The sequence below is a fragment of the Phasianus colchicus genome, chromosome 34, assembly GCF_987193195.1.
Source record: "Phasianus colchicus chromosome 34, bPhaCol1.hap1.1, whole genome shotgun sequence".
NCBI lineage: Eukaryota > Metazoa > Chordata > Aves > Galliformes > Phasianidae > Phasianus > Phasianus colchicus.
Genome location: NC_143469.1, coordinates 2,376,066 through 2,382,124, shown reverse-complemented (window position 1 = coordinate 2,382,124; position 6,059 = coordinate 2,376,066).

Sequence of the window (6,059 nt, the reverse complement as noted above, 5' to 3'; positions counted from 1 at the left end):
ATAGAGGATGAGCCCAACCCCGATGTGGGGCGGAGGGACCGGGGGGGGGTGAGGGGGGGGGGAATTCCGGGATGGAGGGGACTTTGGAGCGGGGAATGCCCGGGAAAGGGCGGGGGGGGGGGAAATGGGGGGGGAAAAACCCGTTATGGGGTGAGGACGTTTTGTTCCTATAGGGACAATATGGGGCGGGTTGCTGCGCTATTGGCCCGACGTGGGGCAGATTTCTGCCCTATAGCCTCAATATGGGGCAGATTTCTGCCCTATTGCCTCAATATGGGGCAGATTTCTGCCCTATTGCCCCTATGTGGGGCAGTTCTGAGCCCTATTGCCCCTATATGGGGCAGATTTCTGCCCTATTGCCCCGACGTGGGGCAGTTCTGAGCCCTATTGCCCCTATATGGGGCAGTTCTGAGCCCTATTGCCCCGACGTGGGGCAGATTTCTGCCCTATAGCCTCAATATGGGGCAGATTTCTGCCCTATTGCCCCTACGTGGGGCAGTTCTGAGCCCTATTGCCCCTATATGGGGCAGTTCTGAGCCCTATTGCCCCTATATGGGGCAGTTCTGAGCCCTATTGCCCCGACGTGGGGCAGATTTCTGCCCTATTGCCCCAACACGGGGCAGATTTCTGCCCTATTGCCCCTATATGGGGCAGTTCTGAGCCCTATTGCCCCTATATGGGGCAGTTCTGAGCCCTATTGCCCCTACGTGGGGCAGTTCTGAGCCCTATTGCCCCTATATGGGGCAGTTCTGAGCCCTATTGCCCCTACACGGGGCAGATTTCTGCCCTATAGCCTCAATATGGGGTGGATTTCTGCCCTATTACCCCGACGTGGGGCAGTTCTGAGTCCTAATGCCCAACACGGGGCAGTTCTGAGCCCTATTGCCCCTCTATGGGGCAGATTTCTGCCCTATAGCCTCAATATGGGGCAGATTTCAGCCCTATTGCCCCGACGTGGGGCAGATTTCTGCCCTATAGCCTCAATATGGGGCAGATTTCTGCCCTATTGCCCCGACGTGGGGCAGATTTCTGCCCTATTGCCCCTACGTGGGGCAGTTCTGAGCCCTATTGCCCCGACGTGGGGCAGTTCTGAGCCCTATTGCCCCTACGTGGGGCACATTTTTGCCCCTATTGCCCCTACATAGGGCAGGTTTCTGCCCTATAGCCTCAATATGGGGCAGATTTTTGCCCTATTGCCCCAACATAGGGCAGATTTTTGCCCCTATTGCCCCAACACGGGGCAGATTTCTGCCCTATTGCCCCTCTATGGGGCAGATTTCTGCCCTATAGCCTCAATATGGGGCAGATTTCAGCCCTATTGCCCCAACACGGGGCAGTTCTGATCCCCTATAGCCCCTCTATGGGGCAGATTTCCCCATACGACCCCATACGCCCCAAACTCCCCCAAATCCTCCTCAAATCGGTGCCCCCCCCCCACCCACGTGATTCCCCCCCCCCTGACGTCACCACGTGACCTCATCCCCCCAATCGCGCGTGGTTTTGGCTTCCGCTTTTTCTTTCAATTCCCGTTTTTTGGGGACTTTTCCCACCGGCGTCACAATGGAAGCGGGGGGGGCGAAGGGACCCCAATAATGGGGGGGGGGGGGAGCCTCATTGGGACCCCAATAATGGCACCTTTGGGACCCCAATAATGGGGGGGGGGGGGGAACCCCATTGGGACCCCAATAATGGCGAATTTAGGACCCTAATAATGGAGAGGGGGGGGAACCTACAGGGACCCCAATAATGGGTGGGGGGAAACCCATAGGGACCCCAATAATGGCACCTTTGGGACCCCAATAATGGAGGGGGGGGGAACCCCATTGGGACCCCAATAATGGCACCTTTGGGACCCCAATAATGGAGGGGGTGAACTCCATTGGGACCCCAATAATGGCACCTTTGGGACCCCAATAATGGCTGGGGGGGTGGAACCCCATTGGGACCCCAATAATGGCACCTTTGGGACCCCAATTATGGGTGGGGGGGTGAACCCCATCGGGTCCCCAATAATGGCACCTTTGGGACCCCAATAATGGGTGGGGGGTGAACCCCATCGGGTCCCCAATAATGGCACCTTTGGGACCCCAATTATGGGTGGGAGGGAGGAACCCCATTGGGACCCCAATAATGGCGAATTTAGGACCCCAATAATGGAGGGGGGGGAACCTATAGGGACCCCAATAATGGCACCTTTGGGACCCCAATAATGGAGGGGGGGGACCTCATTGGGACCCCAATAATGGGTGGGGGGGTGAACCCCATCCGGTCCCCAATAATGGCACCTTTGGGACCCTAATAATGGAGGGGGGGGAACCCATAGGGACCCCAATAATGGGTGGAGGGGGGAATGCATTGGGACCCCAATAATGGAGGGGGGTGAGCCTCATTGGGACCCCAATAATGGCACCTTTGGGACCCCAATAATGGTTGGGGGGGGAACCTTTGGGACCCCAATAATGGAGGGGGGAACCCCATTGGGATCCCAATAATGGCACCTTTGGGACCCCAATAATGGAGGGCGGGAAGCCACATTGGGACCCCAATAGTGGCACCTTTGGGACCCCAATAATTGTATGGGGCGGGAATCCCATTGGGACCCCAATAATGGCACCTTTGGGACCCCAATTATGGGTGGGGGGAAGGAACCCCAGTTGGACCCCAATAATGGGGGGGGGGTGAACTCCATTGGGACCCCAATAATGGCACCTTTGGGACCCCAATAATGGAGGGGGGGGAACTCCATTGGGACCCCAATAATGGCACCTTTGGGACCCCAATAATTGTATGGGGCGTGAATCCCATTGGGACCCCAATAATGGCACCTTTGGGACCCCAATAATGGAGGGGGGGGGGGACCTCATTGGGATCCCAATAATGGGTGGGGGGTGAACCCCATCGGGTCCCCAATAATGGCACCTTTGGGACCCCAATAATGGAGGGGGGGGGAACCCCATAGGGACCCCAATAATGGCACCTTTGGGACCCCAATAATGGAGGGGGGGGGGAACCCCATAGGGACCCCAATAATGGGTGGAGGGGGGAATGCATTGGGACCCCAATAATGGAGGGGGGAACCCCATTGGGATCCCAATAATGGCACCTTTGGGACCCCAATTATGGGTGGGGGGGGTGGAACCCCATTGGGACCCCAATAATGGCGAATTTAGGACCCTAATAATGGAGGGGAGGGGGAAAACTATAGGGACCCCAATAATGGGTGCGGGGAAACCCATAGGGACCCCAATAATGGAGGGGGGGGAACCCCATTGGGATCTCAATAATGGCACCTTTGGGACCCCAATAATGGAGGGGGGGGACCTCATTGGGACCCCAATAATGGCACCTTTGGGACCCCAATAATGGAGGGGGGTGAACTCCATTGGGACCCCAATAATGGCACCTTTGGGACCGCAATAATGGAGGGGGGGGAACCCCATTGGGACCCCAATAATGGGGGGGGGAACCCCATTGGGATCCCAATAATGGCACCTTTGGGACCCCAATAATGGAGGGCGGGAAGCCTCATTGGGACCCCAATAGTGGCACCTTTGGGACCCCAATAATTGTATGGGGCGGGAATCCCATTGGGACCCCAATAATGGCACCTTTGGGACCCCAATTATGGGTGGGGGGAAGGAACCCCAGTTGGACCCCAATAATGGGGGGGGGGTGAACTCCATTGGGACCCCAATAATGGCACCTTTGGGACCCCAATAATGGGGGGGGGGAACCCCATTGGGACCCCAATAATGGCGACTTTGGGTGCTGTGGGGCTCCTATAGGGTTTGTGGGTGCTATGGGGCACCTATGGGGCCTGTGGGTGATGTGGGGCTCCTATGGGGTCTGTGGGTGCTGTGGAGCTCCTATGGGTGCTATGGGGTGCCCATGGGGCCTGTGGGTGCTGTGGGGCTCCTACGGGTTCTGTGGAGTCCCTATGGGGTCTGTGGGGTCCCTGTGCGGTTTGTGGGTGCTGTGGGGCATCCATGGGTGCTATGGGGCGCCTGTGGGATCTGCTGATGCTGTGGGGCACCTATGGGTGCTATGGGGCACCGTTGGGGTCTGTGGGGCTCCTATGGGGTCTATGGGGTCCATTTGGGATCTGTGGGTGCTGTGGAGCTCCTATGGGTGCTATGGGGCACCTCTGGGGCCTGTGGGTGCTGTAGGGCTCCTATAGGGTTTGTGGGGTGCCTATGGGGTCAATGGGGTCCATTTGGGGTCTGTGGGTGCTGTGGGGCACCTATGGGTGCTATGGGGAGACTATGGGATCTGTGGGTGCTGTCATCCGTGCCACCCATGCAATCCATCACCTGGCAGCTGGCACTTGTCACCCGTGTCACCCGTGTCACCCATGTCCCCCCATCACCCATGCGACCCCATGCCCCCCATTTCACCCCATGTCACCCATGCCCCCCAAATCCCCCCATGACCCCTATCCCCTACATCTCCCCCCATGTCACCCATCTCCCCCCATCTCCCCCCATGCCCCCCCATGCCCCCCATGTCACCCCATGTCACCCATCTCCCCCCATCTCCCCCCATGCCCCCCATGCCCCCATTGCCACCCATATCACCCATCTCCCCCCATGCCACCCATCTCCCCCCATGTCCCCCCATGCCACCCATCTCCCCCCAAGTCACTCCATGTCCCCCATCTCCCCACATGCCCCCATGACCCCCATGCCCCCCATTTCACCCCATGCCACCCATCTCCCCCCATGTCCCCCCATGTCCCCCATGCCCCCCCATGCTCCCCATGCCCCCCATGTCTCCCCATGTCACCCATGTCCCCCATCTCCCCCCATGCCCCCCCATGCCACCCATCTCCCCCCATCTCCCCCCATGCCACCCATCTCCCCCCATGCCCCCCCATGCCCCCCATGCCCCCCATGCCCCCAGTGCCACCCATATCACCCATGCCACCCCATGCCACCCATCTCCCCCCATGCCCCCCCATGCCCCCCATGCCACCCATGTCACCCCATGTCACCCATGTCCCCCATCTCCCTCCATGTCCCCCCATGTCCCCCATGTCACCCATCTCCCTCATCTCCCCCCATGACCCCCATGACCCCATTTCACCCCATGTCACCCATCTCCCCCCATGCCACCCATGTCCCCCCATGTCCCCATTGCCACCCATGCCACCCATCTCCCCCCATGCCCCCCCATGCTCCCCATGCCCCCCATGTCTCCCCATGTCACCCATGTCCCCCATCTCCCCCCATGCCCCCCCATGCCACCCATCTCCCCCCATCTCCCCCCATGCCACCCATCTCCCCCCATGCCCCCCCATGCCCCCCATGCCCCCCATGCCCCCAGTGCCACCCATATCACCCATGCCACCCCATGCCACCCATCTCCCCCCATGCCCCCCCATGCCCCCCATGCCACCCATCTCCCCCCATGTCCCCCATGCCCCCCCATGCTCCCCATGCCCCCCATGTCACCCCATGCCACCCATGTCCCCCATCTCCCCCCATGACCCCCATGCCACCCATCTCCTCCCAAGTCACTCCATGCCACCCCATGCCACCCATCTCCCCCCATGTCCCCCCATGCCCCCCATGCCACCCATCTCCCCCCATCTCCCCCCATGCCCCCCATGCCCCCCATGCCCCCCATGCCCCCAGTGCCACCCATATCACCCATGCCACCCCATGCCACCCATCTCCCCCCATGCCCCCCCATGCCCCCCATGCCACCCATCTCCCCCCATGTCCCCCATGCCCCCCCATGCTCCCCATGCCCCCCATGTCACCCCATGTCACCCATGTCCCCCATCTCCCTCCATGTCCCCCCATGTCCCCCATGTCACCCATCTCCCTCATCTCCCTCCATGACCCCCACGACCCCATTTCACCCCATGTCACCCATCTCCCCCCATGTCCCCCCATGCCACCCATGTCCCCCATCCCCCCCACGTCACTCCATGTCCCCCCATGCCACCCATGTCCCCCATCTCCCCCCATGACCCCCATGCCACCCATCTCCTCCCAAGTCACTCCATGCCACCCATGCCACCCATCTCCCTCCATGCCCCCCCATGCCCCCCATGT